The 18,418-nt window shown below is 40.8% G+C and overlaps 1 long non-coding RNA gene across 1 annotated transcript; it reads left to right on the top strand.

Moving 5' to 3' along the window:
• The first annotated feature begins 286 nt into the window (after window positions 1-286).
• LOC309709886 lies at window positions 287-7,707 on the top strand. The gene is made up of 3 exons (XR_014277626.1): window positions 287-426; window positions 4,983-5,177; window positions 6,204-7,707. It is a non-coding gene; the product is annotated as an uncharacterized lncRNA (long non-coding RNA).
• The last annotated feature ends 10,711 nt before the right edge of the window (window positions 7,708-18,418 follow it).

Genomic DNA, 18,418 nt, shown 5'->3' with positions numbered 1-18,418 from the left:
CTGACTTTTTTTCTATGTTTTCATATTCTATTAAGTCTGCTGTTACAAACTGGAGATGTACCTGAAATATATCATATTTCCTCCTGAATGAATAAACAAAACTTTCACCTGATAATGACTAGAGATGGACCAATCCGATATTACGTATCGGTATCGGTCCGATACTGACCTAAATTACTGGATCGGATATCGGAGAAAAATAAAAAATGTAATCCGATCCATTAAATATCACGAAAGCATCTCACAAAACTTGCAACACGCCGTAACTCGCCTCAGAACGTTAGCACGTCGGAGCAGTGTGCATCACGTGATAGAGCGGCTGTGGCATGCGGGACCTGTGGTGGTCTGGATAGCATGTGGAGCTTCGCTAGCAACCCGGCATTTCATCTCCGACAAAGTTATCCCCGAGAGAAGTAAAGCAAGTGTGTAAGTCCATCTCTGAATGTAAAGCATTCCTGCGTTAAGCTTAACAAGCGATATATGGAGCGACTGCCTCTCCTGCTGCTACTTCAATCATGAAACTGCTTATAATGATCAGCTGGTCGGCTTTTCTGTCGTGAGTCCGTCTGTCTTGTTTGTTTTTGGCCCACTTTACACCAGAAAGAGGAAACCAGCGGCTGAACAACAGCAGCACGTTTAAGCTTGATCAGCTGTTGTTAGAATGTATTTAATATTACTTTCTACTCGAGGATCTTTTTCTACGTAGCTGACGCTGGTAACTGTGCAGGGGCGCATCTAGCAAAGTTTAGCCAGGGGGGCCGATAGGGCATGAACAGGGGAAAGGGGGCACAAAGACATACTTTTCTTTCTTATTCTCATTTAAAATGTCTAATAAATAAAAGCTTTTAATAAATAATTATCTGACACCCAAAGTTTTAATTTGATGTAAAATGAATAGAAGTCAATTACTGTATATAGTGACTATTAAGTCTAATATATATACCCTAGTAAGCTATAGCACTTTTTCCTTTGGGAAGGTACCATCTGTGCAGTCTGCAATTTTGTTGAAGAAAGATGTTGAATCTATTTAATATTTCTTGAAAAATAATTGATTTCTGTGCATTTTTTTTCACACTGCATCAAATTAAGGTTGATTACGTCGATTAAGCATCATGAGGTGGAGCGTGAGGGGTGGTTCCCTATTTTTTATTTATTTATTTTTGTTGTTGCTGGGAGTTGGAACCCTATTAGTTAGGTTGCTTAATATTTACGCTAAGTACTCTTTAAAATACCAGAATAGGGAGGATGGTGTAGGTTTAAGTTTATTAGATTGATCAGTATTGCTGAACTATGAAACATTTTTTTTTGCATACAGGTATAACAGAATAGCTTTAGTGTAGTTGTTGTTTTAAACTTGAGTATGAACTTATACAAAATGCAGCAAGATATTTTAAAAAACAGTTTTGTTGATTAAAAAACACTATATCGGATTCATATCGGTATCGGCAGATATCCAAATTTATGATATCGGTATCGGTATCGGACATAAAAAAGTGGTATCGTGCCATCTCTAATAATGACCCCAGCTGAAAGTATCAATAAAGTAATGAATACTGATCAATCATATTAAAGTCAAGCCGCTGAGTAGGCGATCGAAAAAACTACCCAAAATTACATCACCCTGTCAAGACATGGGACAGCTGTGGATCAGGCCTTTTACAGATTAGAAGGTCAATGGTTTGATCCTCACCTCCACCAGTTTGTGTGTTAATCGTAGCTCAAGAGTTGAGAGTTCACCTTGTAATCAGAAGGTTGCTGGTTCGAGCCCCGGCTTGGACAGTCTCACTCATTGTGTCCTTGGGCAAGACACTTCACCCGTTGCCTACTGGTGGTGGTCAGAGGGCCCGGTGTCCGGCAGCCTCGCCTCTGTCAGTGCGCCCCAAGGTGGCTGTGGCTACAATGTAGCTTGCCAGTGTGTGTGGATGACTGGATGTGTAAAGCGCTTTGGGGTCCTTAGGGACTAGTAAAGCACTATACAAATACAGGCCATTTACCATTTTAGCAAAGTGTCCTCAGGCAAGATACTAAACCCAAAGTCTCCCCTGATGCATTTCTTGGCATATGAGTGTGATAGTTAGAAAGTGCTTAAGGCATAAAACCCACAGTGAGTCAACAGGTGAATATGGTTTGAGCAGGAAAACACTATATTAGCAGGAACCCATTTTACACAATGGAATCATTGTTTTACAGCATTTCACATAAAAGCAGAGAATATTATTATGAATAAGTAAAGGTTACAGAGGAGCTGACACCTTGTGTTGTTTGGACCTGACAGTCTTGCAGGCTGCAATATATAAAAGAAACAGCCAAGCAGATGTTTCAGCCTCGACTTGGCTTGAAGTTGAAATGAGTCAGTATTTGGCCTCGTAAGCAATGACTTGACTTTAAGCAAAACTATTCTAGTTTTATCCTGTAAAAATATATGAACAAAGAAATTAATGTCAGATAAATAGAGCAACATACTTATGGGACTTGGTTCTGGAAATTGTATTACAAAAAAATTCAGGGAAAAAAACCGAATACAAATCATCAGTTTAGACTCACCAAATCAAACAATCAATATGCAAACATTTAGCTTTAAAAGGTTTGACAAGAGTATTGCATGAACTGTTTAGGAATTGCTACCACTTTAATAGATCACCAGATCTCAATCCAGGGGAGCACCTGTGGGATGTGATGGATTCACATCATGGATGTGCTTGACAAATCTGCTGCTAGTGTCTGATGCTATCATGTCAATATAGATATAAATCTCTGAGGAATATTTCCAACACCTTGTTCAATCAATGAAGAATGGCAGGTGTTAAGGCAAAAGGGAGTCAAACCCAGTACCCAGTACCAGTACAAAATGGCTGGTAAGTATATATACCTTTGTAGGTAAAAATTTGATTTTCCTACCAACTCTCTTGTATAAATTGTGTTAATAGATTTCTAAATACCTACATTTCCCTGTTACATTGTGGTGATAAATTTAATTCTTTGGCAACCTCTTCCTATATAAATAAACTGCTCCATCTAATAACTGCACTGGAGTCACTGGGATGTATTGAGATTTCCCAGTGAGCACACACACTGCTAAAAACAATGAAAGCAACACTTTTTATTCAGAGTATATCATCAAGTCATTTAATTTGGGATATTGGTCCAGTCAGTTAAGTAGCAGTGGGGTTTGTTAAGCAGTTTCAGCTGCTTTGGTGTTATTGAAATTAACAACGGGTGCGCTAGAGGGGCAACAATGAAACAACCTCCCAAATGGAGGTTACAGACATTTGTTCCTCCTCTCTTTCTCACTGATTCACTCGTTTTGCATTTGACTAGGGTCAGTGTCCCTACTCTCTGCGTGACTCTGTGCTTGCTACCTGGCACTTGGCAGGTCCCCTTTGGGACCCTATACGTTTTGCAGGTTGAGAGCAGGTTCATCCCTAGAACATGTGACAGATGTGAAAGTGCCCGGAGAAGCCGTGGAGAACATTATGCTAGCTGCAACATCGTTCAGCATGACCAGTTTGGTGGTGGTGGGACAGTGATCATCTGGGGAATCCATTGCAATTCTGTTTTCAAAGTGTTCCTTTAATTTTTCTTTTCAGCTACGTACAAAGTGCAGAACTATGATAGTAAAGCACAGGGTTCACATCCAGACATGTGTTTAGGCAATACAAGCTCTGTGAGAAAAGACTGACATGAAGCCAAATGTACAATTTATCATAATACACTGGATTCTATTTTTTTTTTTTGTATTGAGTCAGACCATGACCTTTCCCTGAACTTAATCAAATATTGCCAGTCCCTGAACTATAATACTGGGAAACAAGGAAATATTGTAGGACAGATCACACAGTCTGGCAGTGAACATTTCATCTTTTTACAGTTTGGCCAAAGACTGCACACAATGTTTTGCTACACAGAGTCTGATAAACAGCAGCCTGGAGTTATGGACAGATACAGCCGTGGCATGCCGAATAAGGTGACCCGAAGCAGATTATTTGCAGACAATCAACTGTGGATTCTGGCAGTGGTGAACCTTTGTCTTGTTTTTGCTTTTTTTTTTTTTTTTTTTATCTATCATGACCAAATCTTTGCTGCCATGAACCCTTATCATTCCCTGCCATTTTTGAGAAACTGACTGGCAGATGATCAACACCCCCTGATCCCTCGATCAATCCCACAAATCCACTGCTTTTCTTTATCCTTCTATGAATGGTGCACCTGTCCCCTCTTACCTTTTTAGTATAGAGACTCTTATTGCATATTATTATCTTGATTGAACTTGCTTCGTTTCCTAATAATTTTGTGCATCTTTTATCATTTCTTCTCTCATCTCTCCTTTCCTCTCCAAGACTTTTAAACCCTTCTATCTTGACAAGACACTCTTCTTGTTTTTGGGACACACTTTCAAGCTGTCAGTCCTTATTTCAGACCCAGAATCTCTCTCCTTTTTGTTTCATTATCTCTCCCTCAGCCCAAACACCAGATAGTATACAAATGGAAAGGTAGCATCATCCCGTTATCGCTTTGGCTGCCCTGTATTTTTCTTGGACACTTAATCTTGTTCTGTGTAGGTTTGTTTTCATTTCTCTTCTTCCTTGTCTTCCCATAGCGTTGATGCCGATTCTATTTATTTCCTCTTCTTTTTGCTTCTTTCCTCACGTCTTCCTTTCTTCCCACCCTCTCTCCTCCTCGCTGGCTTATGTTGATAGGGGTGACAGTGGGTACAGAAGTTGAGAGTGAGGTCACAAATACCTATAGTGAACAAGTTTCTCCCTAGATAGAGGCCTGGACTGTTGACAAAGGTAGGTTGGGCAGATTGATGAAATCTCATAATTCAGACTACATATGGGCACAGGCAAGTGTAATCCTAGTTTTTTGCCAAAATATTTTGTCCAAATTAAACATGTAAAGAAATGACAGTGGAGGAGATTTCCATACCAGATCAGTCGAGGCTTGGGGTAATTATTACCGTCTCCTGTCCTCTTGGCCAACAGAGTACCAATGGAAACTGTGCTACTGTTGGCCGAAGACAAAGGAAGAGGAGAGGGAGAAGGTGAGGAGGGATAGTGGATATATTGGACAACAATGTTGAAGATGGAGCTGCCAGGAAGGAGGAAAAGAGGAAGACCACAGAGGAGATTTGTGGATGCAGTGAAGAAGGAGAAGAATGCTAGGAACAGGATGAGATGGTTTGTTTTGTTGACCCCTAAAAAGAGCAGCTGAAAGAAGAAGAAGAATTAACATAACATGCATTTTTAGGAGCTTAAAAAGAAGCTCCTCCAGTTCAGCTAAACGAAAAGATCACCTTGGATTAAAGGTGAAACGTCTTCAACAAAGTTTATGAAGTCCAGTCACCTTCTTTTTAAGCTCCTAAAACTAGCATGACCTGGATGACTGAGAAACTGCACAGACATAATATAACATGCATGTCTTTGCAAACCGCATGTTCATTCATTCACATTCAAACCGATTACCTTCTTGCTGTGAGGTGACAGTGCTAACCGCTGCACCAATGTGCCTCTCATTAAGTTGCTAAAACAGCACAAAAGTTAAAATATGACAATAGCATTTAATGTTACTTTAATAGTAGCAACATCTACTTTACAACTCGGAGCACTTTCTAGTTGATGACTCATTTGACCTTTCATTAGAAATCTTTTAAATAGCACAACAAGACCTGATCTGACTTCTTAAAGCCCCTTTTTGGCAGTTTGATATTTAATAGAAGCCTCTTCCATAGCATACAACGATTGTGGTGTTTTATTAGGAAATAGACATGCAAATATTCATCTAAATCAATAATCCATGCCCATTTTTAAAATCCAAGCTTAGCTACCTACTGTGAATTATTTATGCAGTCCTACATCTCCAGTTCTTTCAAACAGGATTTGTAATTTTAATTAACCCATTTCTTTAAAACTTGTATCTAATTAAAGACTTCATCCTAGCCTTAGTCACACATGAATGGCTATGCGGGGTTTATTATATACAATAAACCCCAGTCGGGTTTATACGGTTAAATCTACTTTTTTTTAAAGCAGAAGAACCTAAGTTTTCCCTCCAGGAATGAGACGGTAACATAATTTATGTAACTTGCATAGATATCTTTGGCTTCTTTTAAAAATAACTATTTTTAATAATGCTAGTTTGTTGATTTTATACCAGCCTTTTTAACAATGTTTTCTTTGTCTGGATTGATTTATATTTTTCCGTAGATGTACAGGGTGTATTGCCATTCACTAGAAACAGGTGCCACAGACCCTCAACACCTGCACCGTATCACTTATTCATCTCAACAGCTACCACCTTGTGAGTGCAGCTACATTTATATGTTTTTGTTTTAACACGTGTCATTTTCACTACATTAAAGCCAAGTCTCCTCGCTTTAGTTTGTGCTCTACAGCAGCGGTCCCCAACCCCCGGGCCTCGGACCAGTACCAGGCCGTGAGAGTAGCTTTGAGGAGAGTGTTAGCCACCTGTAGCTCTTTGCACGATGCTTCCAGCATTGCTAATCGGCTATCGTTAGCGGACATAGCTTCATCAAGGTCTTTAAACAGGCACTCAGACTCATGGTATTTCTTCTGGAGAGAAGTTAGCGTTGCATCAATTACATCGAGATGGCCCTCAACCGACTTCTTCAACCTATCCACGAGCGAGGTTATTTTGGAAAGCTCAGCTCCATGGTTAGCGATAGCCGCTAATATGGCATCATTACCTGCCGCCGACTGGCTCGCCTTGGACGTATCCCTCTGGCTCTCATCTTTCTTCGGCATGATGACAAAAGATCGGCTCCAACAGTCCGCAAAACAGATTTTAAAACTACCCAGCTAGAAATAAACTTAAAGTGCAACTTTATGAGTGAGAAGGCACGGAGAGCACAGAAAACACGTCTACTCCATAGTTGCACATGAGCACCCCCCATTTTGTTATTGTTTTTATCGTTAACTCGGTTTTCCTGGGTCTTTTCACGTGTGTTATGAATAAATCTTCTTTTTTATTGGTACCGGTACTAGTTTTATTTTGTTGTATTTATTCGCGACACCTTAAAGGCCGGTCCGTGAAAATATTGTCGGGCATAAACCGGTCCGTGGCGCAAAAAAGGTTGGGGACCGCTGCTCTACAGGACTGAGATCTATTGACTGTGGAGCTCATTTGACTGCAGTGAATTCACGATAATTTTCAAGAAACCAGTTTAAGATGACCTGAGTATTGTGACATGCTGCATTATCCCACTGGAAGCGACCATCAGAAGATGGGTACAGTCAGGTAGGTATTGGCATTTATGTGCTGTTCAACCGGTATAAAGGGGCCCAAAGTTTGCCAAAAGACTATCCCTCCACATTACTAGACCACCAGCAGCAGCCTTAAAAGTTAATAAAGACAGGATTGATTCATTATTTTCTGACCCAGCCATCAGAATGTCATGACAGAAATTGTCCAGGCAGACCAAACAATGTATTTCCAATCTTATATTGTCCAATTTTGGTGAGCCGGTGTGAACTGCAGCCTCAGTTTCCTGACAGGAACTGCACCTGATGTGGTCGTCTGCTGTTGTAGCCCCTCTTCTCCAAGGTTTAACGTGCTGTGCATTTACAGATGTTTGTCTGCATACGTTAGTTGTAATGAGCAGTCACCAGAGTTACCGCCATCCTATCAGCCTGTAGCGGTCTGGCTATTTTCCTTTGACTTCGACAAAGCATTTTCACCCAGAGAATTGCTCCTCGCTGAACATGTTTCTTTTTTTCCTTTATTTTAAATCATTCTAAATAAAATCTAGAGATGGTTTTCTTTGAAAATCTCAGATAAGCAGTTCCTGAAATATTAAGACCAGCTTGTCTGTCACCAACAACAATGCATTGTTCAAAGCTTTATAAATCACTTTTATTCCCATTCTTATGATTTCTTTGAACTTTGTCAGGTTATCTTGACCTCATCAACATGTCTGAATACATCCAATTGCTGCCCATATGATTGGCAGTGGCTGTGAGTGAAATATCTTCTATAAGCAGTCTATCCAGTGCTTCCTGTTTACCTTGAACCACACATGTCCAGTGTATATAAACTGTTGATGTGTTATACACCACTGTGCTGTGCTGCTCCTCCTCGTGCTTGGACACTTGCTTCATTAGAGTCCTACACAGCACAGCCCACACTCTACCCAGAACCCCCTCGGGGCAAACACCCTACTCAATGTTTGCCCCAGTTCTCTAGCGGGAACTTTTCCCCAGCCTGTCACTACCTGAACCACCACTTGAGCCTGTAAAAAAAGCAATACACCGTCTTCAAATCCATAAATATTGAGTTATTCGAATTAATTATTGAATTAATTGGTCCCAGTTTTGCTCCTATATCGATATCTACGAGGTGTCACAGATGCTCTTTTTTAATCTTTCCTAATCCTTTCCTAATTGTCCATAAAAGAAAAGCAAAAGTTTCCAGGAAGAAAATCAGGAAAACCAGACACGTTGGTAGTGCTCTGAAAAGGTGAATCAAACAGAGATAGTTGGTAACGGTAGACATTTTAGAACAGACTGCTGGATAAATATCATAAAAACAAATACATATCTGTTAGAAATCTATTTTAGTTAGTGTGCAAAGGTGCATTTTTTTTTACCATTGAAGAATTTTCTATCAAATGCATATTTAATTTTTTTAAAGCTTATTTTCTCTGCGATGTTATTTAAGTACACCAGTTTTATCTTTTGCCAAAAGTCTAATATTTGCTTTTCCAAAGAAGTAAAACATTTAAGATGGCAACAGTTTCCATGGGCTGTACTTTATTTTTCATGTGTATGGAGTACTGCTTGAGTGGACTTAATACAATTCATTTTTATCTCAAGTTGAAAGCAACTGTAGCAAACTTAATCAAATGCTTTCCTTAGGAGACAAAGCATGAATGTTGTATTTGTTAAGCTTGACTGAACTGTAGTTTGTGATGGGATAGTTTGGCACAAACATTTTCTGGTCTAAATCCAATGTTTGAATTTCTCACAAGAAAACCCAGAGGACGTAGAGCTGTATGCATTTTCAGTAAAATGCTGAGAGAAAGGACGGTGCCGCTGATAAGTGAGTGGACAAATACGTTTTATATGCTTTAACAATTTGCTGAAGGAGCATCAGGCTAATTAAAGCTTTACAATGAAATGCACCCTAGTTGTTATGGTAAATTAGTAGTCACAAGTGTGTCGGATAGTTATACTGTAGCACAGATTTTTTTCACGGTCAGCAGAGTTTGATAGGAGACGCATTAATATGATGGATAGTAGGTCTGCTTTGAGACTCTGAGTTGGTATTAGCAGAGACATATAATGGGGCATATAATGTTCTTTTAGCTGATCATTCCTCCTCAGGGATCCTTTGTCAGGCTTAATTGTCTCAGCTTTACATGGAGCTGTAATATCAAATGAAGAGATTCAAATCACTTGGTAGTCCAGCTGCACCACCTTACAGATATTACTTCACCCTCATCAGAGTGAGCTGACGGCTTCAAGTAAAAATTTTCAGAAGCTGTCTTCTTTTTTTTTTCTTTTTTTTTTTTTTTCGTGTCTGAAACTTAAATCCTTGGTGGTCTTTAACTTTTTTGAGGTGGTGGGGGTGGGGGTATGCCTTTATTTGAAAGAATCCGTACAGAGCTGATAGGGAAAACAAAGCAAAGACAAATGTTACAAAGATTGCCAGAAGCATGGATGTTGCATTTTATGGTTTATGGTTGGCGTCTTAATCCCTGAGTCCGAACGTGCCTCGAGTGTTCTGTTGTGTCTTTGTAGCACAAACTAGTAAACACACTTCTGTGGTTACCAGTAAGCACCCTATCTTTTCACAACAGCCCAGCAATGGACATAGTCCCAGGCAACACAAAGCGGATGCTTTGGCAAATTCCAAGTTGACTTGGCTAATTCAGACTACTAGTGCACCATTTACCATTTAATTAACTTTTGGCTGCACTTTCATAATTCCCACAGATCTCTGTGTGGCTTATTTTTCAGTCAGAATTTGCTATTTTATTTTTATACACCTGCTAATTTGCTCACTCTTTCATTTGTATGTTAAGTGAGACTTCAGATTGAGAGATGTAAACGTGTTGCTTATCTTATATTCATATTTAATCCCCAGGTTCATTAATTAAAGGGTGTCTGGCATTGGTGGAGTAATCTCTTAACCAGCTTTTTATTTTTGGGTTCAGGGGCATTAAATGAAGAATGTGTCAATTTCAGTAAGTGAAATCCCAATTGTGTAAGATTTGAGCCAATGGAAGCTGTTCAGATGTCTGCTGAATTTCTAATAAGAGCTTAATGAATTAAGTTTCAACTGTGAATATGCACAAATGGAAGCACTAACAGCTTCATTTTAATTCTTCCATCTGTGGTTTATCTCACTTGCTGAACCCACGTTTTCCTCTCCCATTCATTTTCTCTCAGAAATTCAAGACAATTTTTCATTATCAGCTGGATGTGATTATGCATACTTTATGGTGCCATTCTGATGATCCTTTGAGTAAATTGTACAGATGGAATCATTTAAGTACTGGGTTTTAAGACACTTACAGTATGTGAAGTAGTGAGAAATTAAGCAGATCGATGGCAAAGCCTGTCGCCTTTTTTTCATAATCTTCTATTTCTCCATATTTTCCTGCACTGTCCTTACTTCTCTTTACACATCTGACTCTCTTTGTGATTTCACAGATTTCTCTTTCTCACACTCTTCTTCACTCTACTCATTGATCATGTCATCCTTTTTATTAATAAAGAGTGAGAGCATGGCTTTATTTTTTACTCTGGGTCTTAATATCTGGAAAGATCAGTCTACCTCTTGCTTTACTTTATTGATTTTCTTCTTACCAGTGCTGCTTGTTTCAAATTTCCAAACCTAACCTTCTTTTAAAATCTATCTTCTTTCTTATATTTCCAGCACCTTTTTTTTTCCTGTCTACCAGATGTCTTCCCACATGCCGCTGTCTTCCTGCTCACTCCAGCATCTGTGTCTAATTAGTTATTAGCTCCTGTGGGTTCCTTTGTGGGTTTTTAGATGCTCAAAGTCTGGCTAATTTTCCATTTTTCTTTATGCAAATGTAGCATTTCATCACATCATTCAAACATTTTACTACCTAGAGATCTTTTGTGCGCTCAGCATGTTGATCTCCATGGCATAACTGAGCTCAGTTTCTTAGCTTTGGACAGTTTTGTCAGCCTACATTCATTTGTTCCTCAGATGGTCAGATTTCACAAGCTGGGAAGTCGTTATTTAAACACTTTATTGACAACTGCTTCTACTATATCTGCTTTAACTGACTTGTCAAGATTACTGCTAAAACTTTATGGTTACAACCTAATGAAGCTTATGTGCAGGTAAAATAAAGAAGATCTGTAAAGCTCACCGCTCTGCTGTCATTCTGCCTTTTGGACTCTCATTTGTACAACCCGCTTTCACCCCATCTCCACCCCATCCTTCATCCAAGATCTTTATCCAAGGCTACACCTGCTTCACCTCTGGCACCAACAGCATCTAGACTCCAGGGGGTCCTGTCCTACTTCCTACCATTGCTGGACTCCATCTGCTATGTACGTAACTGGCAAAAAAGTTTATTAATCAAACGCTGCATTTAAATAAATCATGTATTACTCTGGGTTACATGTACAGTTCCTTCAAATGATCTCTACTTATTGAAACACCAATTGCAAAATAAAGAAATGTTTTAAGTTCACACATTTTCTTTCCACCACTGAGTGTGACTTCAAAAACTCATCATGCATACTGTTGAGCTCGAAGAGTTTTCTTCTTCTTCGGTCATGTTCTCTTAATAATGCACACACTTGGTGGTTGATTACTTTTCCCGTTTCTTTAATTGTGAGCAACACAGGAGGGAAAACCATACATTACTTCAGCAGTTCGGAACAACAGGAACAGGAAGTGAAGTAATCTATAATCACCAAAATAAAATCATTTTCAAAATAAAATGACAATCAGAAAACGTCTTTCACAACATAAAATAAATTAATATATTTACTCATGAGAACACAAATCTAACACCCCCCCTTGTTCTCATGCTGTTAACCCATAGCATCTTATGCATTTCCAAAGAACCATTTTTGAAACTTTCTGAGTCTCACTCTTGTAACTGGTTTTGTTAGTATGTCTGCAGCCATTTCTTCTGATGGACAGTGTTCAATGCAAATTTTCCTTTCATTTACCGCTTCACGAATGAAGTGATATTTCACATCAATATGCTTTGACCTCTGTCTGTTCACTGGGTTTTTACTCAACGCAATGGCCCCTTGGTTGTCCCCAAACAGTTTAGTACATGTGTACCTTTTTCTGTCCATGCCGTTTAACAGTTGGGTTAAGTACATGCTTTCCTGAGTAGTGGTTGCAAGACCAATGTATTCAGCTTCACATGTTGAGAGTGCCACTGTAGGCTGTTTCTTTGTTTTCCAAGATATTACTGGTCCCTCTTTAGTAAGTGCAAAACAGTAGCCTGTTGTACTGCGTCTGTCTTTTACAGAGGATGCCCAGTCAGAGTCACTGTAAGCAATTAGATCTAGATCCTCACTGCTTTTCTTAAAGATCAGTTCGAAGTCGTTTGTGCCTTTTAGGTATCTGAGGACTTGTTTTGCCGTTACTAAGTCCTCTCTCGTGGGTTGAGCTAGTGTTTGAGATAGTCTGCTAACAACCCAGCTTATATCTGGTCTTGTACACGTCATGGCATATATCAAACTGCCCACTATTTCTCTGTACTCTCTTGAGTTAACAGTCTCATTTGCATCATTTCCTCCACATGTAGTGGTGTCCATTTTTAGTTCACACGGTGTGGATCTGGGTTTGCATTCAGACATCCCAAAGCGTTCCAACATTCTTTGAATGTACCTCTTCTGATTCATCCTGATTTCACTCTCTTTTTGTATAAACTGTATCCCAAGAAAACTGGATATTTTCCCCAGGTCTTTCATGTTAAACTTTGACCTCATTGTTTCTTTGAATGTGTTTAACAAGTTAGTATTGCTAGCTGCAATGATCAAGTCATCTACCCAGATGATAACCAGTAGAGTTTCATGTCCAATGTCCTTTCTGTATACACAGTGATCAGAAAGGTTTCTTTCAAAGTCATTTTGTTCAAGGTAGTCATTCAAGAGTTTGTACCAGTTTCTACCTGATTGTTTTAACCCGTAAAGGGATTTCTTTAATTTGTACACCAAGTTTTCTCCTGACTCTGTTTGCTCAAAACCTTCTGGTTGTTCCATGTATATTTCTTCCTCAATGGGAGCATGCAAATATGCAGTTTTAACATCCATTTGGTGGATAATAAGATCATTCTGGACTGCTATTTGCATTAGGGTTCGCACAGATGTCATGTTTGCTGTTGGTGCAAATGTCTCTTGGTAATCTATTCCTTGTGTCTGGTTGTAACCTTTTGCTACAAACCTGGCTTTGAATATTTGTCCTTGTTCATTTTCTTTGAGGGCGTAGACCCATTTTCCTCCAATGGTATTTCTACCAGTAGGCAAAGTAGTCAGTTCGAATGTGTCATTCTCTTTCAGAGAGTTGATTTCTTCTGTCATTGCCTGTTTCCACCTTAGTGCCTCTGGTGACATCAGCGCCTCTTTATAGGTTTGGGGGATTCCACAGGTTGCTCTGTAACAATAATCAACACTTACAGAGGTTACATTTGCTAAATCTTTGCAGTTAGATGTGTAATCCTCTAGATATTTAGGAGGTTTCCTTTCTCTGTTAGGATAGCGCTCAGTTTGGTTTTGCTCATCACCCTCATGTCTTTCTATGTCAGGGTTTGGTTCATTTGTGCTGGTTTCCTCTTCTCTAGGAGGTCTGTTCTCTGCTGCATTTTCATTTTGTTGTTCTGTACTTTCTTTTAAAGGCACTACATGTTCATAAGTCTGAATTTCTGTGTCATATTCATCAGTCTGTGTTTGTTGTTCAACAGTGTTCTTCTTGATAAATCTCACGAGTCTGTGTTTTGACACTTTTCCTGTGTGAGGGTTATAGACCAGGTATGCTGGGCTATTTTTACTATAACCCACAAATATTCCTTTTTCACATCTGGGATCAAGTTTCTTGTTGTTATGTGTGTATGCATAACAGTCTGACCCAAATATCCACAGTTTTGAGAGATCTGGTCTTTTCCCTGTTAACATCTGATATGGTGTACTTTTAGTCCTGTTACTGTAGCATCTGTTGCGGGTGTGTGCTGCATTTTGAATGGCGTAAGGCCATAATTCTTTTGGCAGCTCTTTTTCTAGTAAAAGGCACCTCCCCATTTCAAAGAGAGTTCTCCATTGCCTCTCAGCTGTGCCATTCTGATGGGGAGAATATGGCGCAGATGTCTCATGCTTTATGCCCTTTTTCCGTAAAAGAGACTGGAAGGAACTGCTTGTGAACTCGGTGCCATTGTCCGATCTAATGCACTTAACACTGCCGTATGGTGCACAGTCAGCTAGAAACTTTGCTGTGGCCTCTGTGGTGTCACTTTTCTGTTTTAGAAAGTAAACTGACACTGCCCCTGAAAAATCATCTGTAAATAATATAGCGTATTTATGACCACTTTGGCCACTTGGTTCAATGGGGCCAGCTAGATCAGTGCTCACCAACTGTAATGGCTCACTCGCTTTTGGGTCGCTTTGTCTGTTTCTGTTGTTAGTGAATTTCCCTTCTGTGCACACATTACAATCTAACATGCCACTGCCTGTGATTTTCATGCCATCTACAACATCAGGTAGCTTTAACACATCACTAACATTACAATGTCCTAAAATTTCGTGCCATGTTTTCACATCACAAGCCAGATTAACAGTGTCACAGGACATCATGTCATTGTATGATGTTTCATTGTTTACCGTTTTCAAATAGTAGAGTCTGTTGTATTCTTCAATGGAGAAGACTGTCCCATCTTTGTTCACCAGTTCATTCTGTCCCTTCTTGAAGATCACCTGTGCTCCATAGGTTGTAGCTGCCTTCACTGAAAATATGCTCTGAGGGTAGGATGGGATGAACAGGGCATCTCTCAGTGTGATGGTGGTACAGTGTCCTTGTATGTCCCGTAGAGAAACGTTGGTGTCTCCCCTCTTGAGTGCGACGTTGTTTGTCCTGGATCCATCAGCGAGCTCCATGTAGTGTTTCCCAGGATCAAGTCTCATCAAACTTTATGAACTTGTTCTTCTCCGTAATGATGTGTGAAGTAGCACCACAGTCCACCATTAGTCCTTCTCTTATTATGTCAGTAGGCAGAAGTCTTTGACTAACTTTAAATACAAAAGTCTGCTCTTCTTTCTTGTCCTCTTGTTTTACTACAGTTAGTTTCGCATCATCTCTGTACTTGGTTTTTCTTCTACATGTCTCATCACTGTGTGTCGAGCTTCTATGGTAGCTACACCACTTAGGTGTTCCCTTTTGGCGACAATCTTTTACAAAATGTCCTCGGTTTCCGCATCCATGGCAGGTGATTGATGTTAAATCAACCTTCATCACATTATCTGCTTTTACTTTGTTGTCGAATTTCTCGGTTTCCTCATAACTTCGTAGGTTGCTTTTGAACTGTGTGAATGTTAAATCTTCACTGCTTTGAGTTGTGTGGATAGCAAATGGCTTGTAAGTTTCAGGAAGCCCCCTTTAGAATCATAGCGATAATAAGTCCATCACTGATGACTTCTTTTGCATTTCTTAGGGAGGTCACTGCTTTTTCAGCTCGGATAATATAATCTGTCACTGTCTCATCTGGTTTCTTCTGTAAAGACGTCAGCTCTGTGTACAGTGCGATGATTCTGGGCTTGCCTTTACTATCGTAGTGGTCACGTAGTATTTTTAAAGCTTTTCTTCCGTCGTCAGTCGCATCTCTCATTACCAGTGACAGACTTTTATCATCGAGAAACTGTATCAGTTCAGCGTAGCATTCAGCATTCTTCTCTGCATCTGGGTTAGTGACTGATAATATAGTGTCCTTTAGGCCAATGATCCGCATGTGGCCGAGAAACTTTGTCTCCCAAAGTTCGTAACTGTTTTCGTCTCCGTTGAAAACTAACCTCTGCCATCTTCCTCCTGTTGTGTCACGCCTGGGCCCATAACCTGTTGAGCTCGAAGAGTTTTCTTCTTCTTCGGTCATGTTCTCTTAATAATGCACACACTTGGTGGTTGATTACTTTTCCCGTTTCTTTAATTGTGAGCAACACAGGAGGGAAAACCATACATTACTTCAGCAGTTCGCGCTTCGGAACAACAGGAATAGGAAGTGAAGTAATCTATAATCACCAGAATAAAATCATTTTCAAAATAAAATGACAATCAGAAAACGTCTTTCACAACATAAAATAAATTAATATATTTAAGATAAGATAAGATAAGATAAGATAGAACTTTATTAATCCCTCGGGTGGGTTCCTCTGGGAAATTCGATTTCCAAAAAAGCACAGCACCGACAGAAGTTACAGAGTTATACACACACACATATATATAAATACAGAGACAATATAAATAAAATATACGAAGGGGATAAATAGAATAAATAGGAATAAAAATAAAAATACAAGTGAATTGCACATTTCAAGTATTGAGTCTATTGCACCGTTGACTATTTACAAAAGTATTGCACAAAAGGTATTGCACAGTGAGGTGAAGAGGCACTACAGCTTAGTTGTTCCCTCCTTTGTCCTCCTGTTTCCCCTCCCTCTCCCCTCCAGAGAGGAGTTAAACAGTCTGATGGCGTGTGGGACAAAGGAGTTTTTAAGTCTGTTAGTTCTTGTCTTTGGGAGAAGCAACCTGTCACTGAACAGACTCTTCTGGTTGTTAATGGCCGTGTGCAGAGGATGCCTGGCATTGTCCATAATGTCCATCAGTTTCTTTAATGTCCTTTTCTCTGCCACTGTCACCAGAGTGTCCAGCTTCATGCCGACCACAGAGCTAGCCCTCCTGATCAGTTTCTCCAGCCTGGATGAGTCCTTCTTTGCTGTGCTGCTCCCCCAGCACACCACAGCATAGAAAAGTACTCCAGCAACCACCGACTGGTAAAACATCCTCAGGAGCTTCCTGCAGATGTTAAAAGACCTCAGCCTCCTGAGGAAGTACAGTCGGCTTTGGGCTTTTTTATACAGGTACTCTGTGTTGCATGACCAGTCCAGTTTATTGTCCACCCACAGCCCGAGGTACTTGTACTTGTTGACCACCTCCACCTCCTCCCCCTCTATCTGAACCGGCAGTGGACCTGCTCTAGACCTCCCGAAGTCCACAACCAGTTCCTTAGTCTTTGAGGTGTTGAGTTGCAGGTGGTTTGTGTGACTCCATGCGACAAAGTTCCTCACCAGACTTCTGTACTCCTCTTCCTGATCATCCCAGATACACCCCATGATGGCTGTGTCGTCTGCAAACTTCTGAATGTGGCATAATTCAGAGTTGTAGCAGAAGTCAGAGGTGTACAGGGTGAAGAGAAGAGGGGACAGCACAGTTCCCTGTGGTGCTCCTGTGCTGCTGACCACTGTGTCAGACGTGATGTCCTTCAGCCTGACGTACTGTGGTCTGTCGGTGAGGTAGTCGGAGATCCAAGCCACCAGGCAGGGGTCCACCTCCATCCTGTTCAGTTTTTCTTGAAGCATACAGGGCCGGATGGTATTAAAGGCACTGGAAAAGTCAAGAAACAGGATCCTGACCGTGCCTTTTCCCCCATCCAGGTGTGAGTGGGCTCTGTGTAGGAGGTACAGGATGGCATCCTCCACTCCGACACCCGCCTTGTATGCAAACTGTAGTGGGTCCTGGGCATGTTGTACCTGTGGTCGGAGGAGGTTGAGGAAGAGCCGCTCTAGAGTCTTCATAAGATGTGACGTCAGTGCCACCGGTCGGAAGTCATTCAGCTCATTGGGCCGGTTCTTTTTGGGGACCGGGACGATGCAGGATGTCTTCCATAGGGCGGGCACTCTCCCCAGTCGCAGACTGAGGTTGAAGACTCGTTGTAGCGGCTCCCCAAGTTCAGCAGCACACGCCTTTAGCATCCTAGGACACACCTTGTCTGGGCCTGCTGCCTTTCTGGGGCGAAGCTTCCTCAGTTGTCTCCTGACCTGATCCACTGTGACACTGGGAGATGTTTGGGAAGAGGGGAGGGAGGGAGATGTCTTGCTGCTGAGAGAGGGATTGGAGGAGGGGGGTGTCATGGTGTCAGGAAGGGGGGGAAGCGAGGGAGGTAGGAGAGTGGGGATTGGACTCTGTAGTGAAGGTGAGGGTGGGGGGGTTGTGGGCTGGTCAAACCTGTTGAAGAAGTTGTTGAGTTCGTTTGCCTTCTCCACATTCCCCCCCACTGTGCTTTTCTTGGTGTTGTGGCCTGTGATGGTTTTCACACCATTCCAGACCTCCCTCATATTGTTCCTCTCCAACTTCTGCTCCACCTTCCTCCTGTAGGTGTCCTTTGCTTCCCTCAGGCAGCGTTTCACCTCCCGCTGTGCTG

The sequence above is a fragment of the Aulonocara stuartgranti genome (genome assembly GCF_965226115.1).
Source record: "Aulonocara stuartgranti genome assembly, chromosome: 7".
Classification (NCBI taxonomy): Eukaryota; Metazoa; Chordata; class Actinopteri; order Cichliformes; family Cichlidae; genus Aulonocara; species Aulonocara stuartgranti.
The sequence above is the reverse complement of the archived record's forward strand: the minus strand, read 5'-3'. Positions and strand labels throughout refer to the sequence as shown.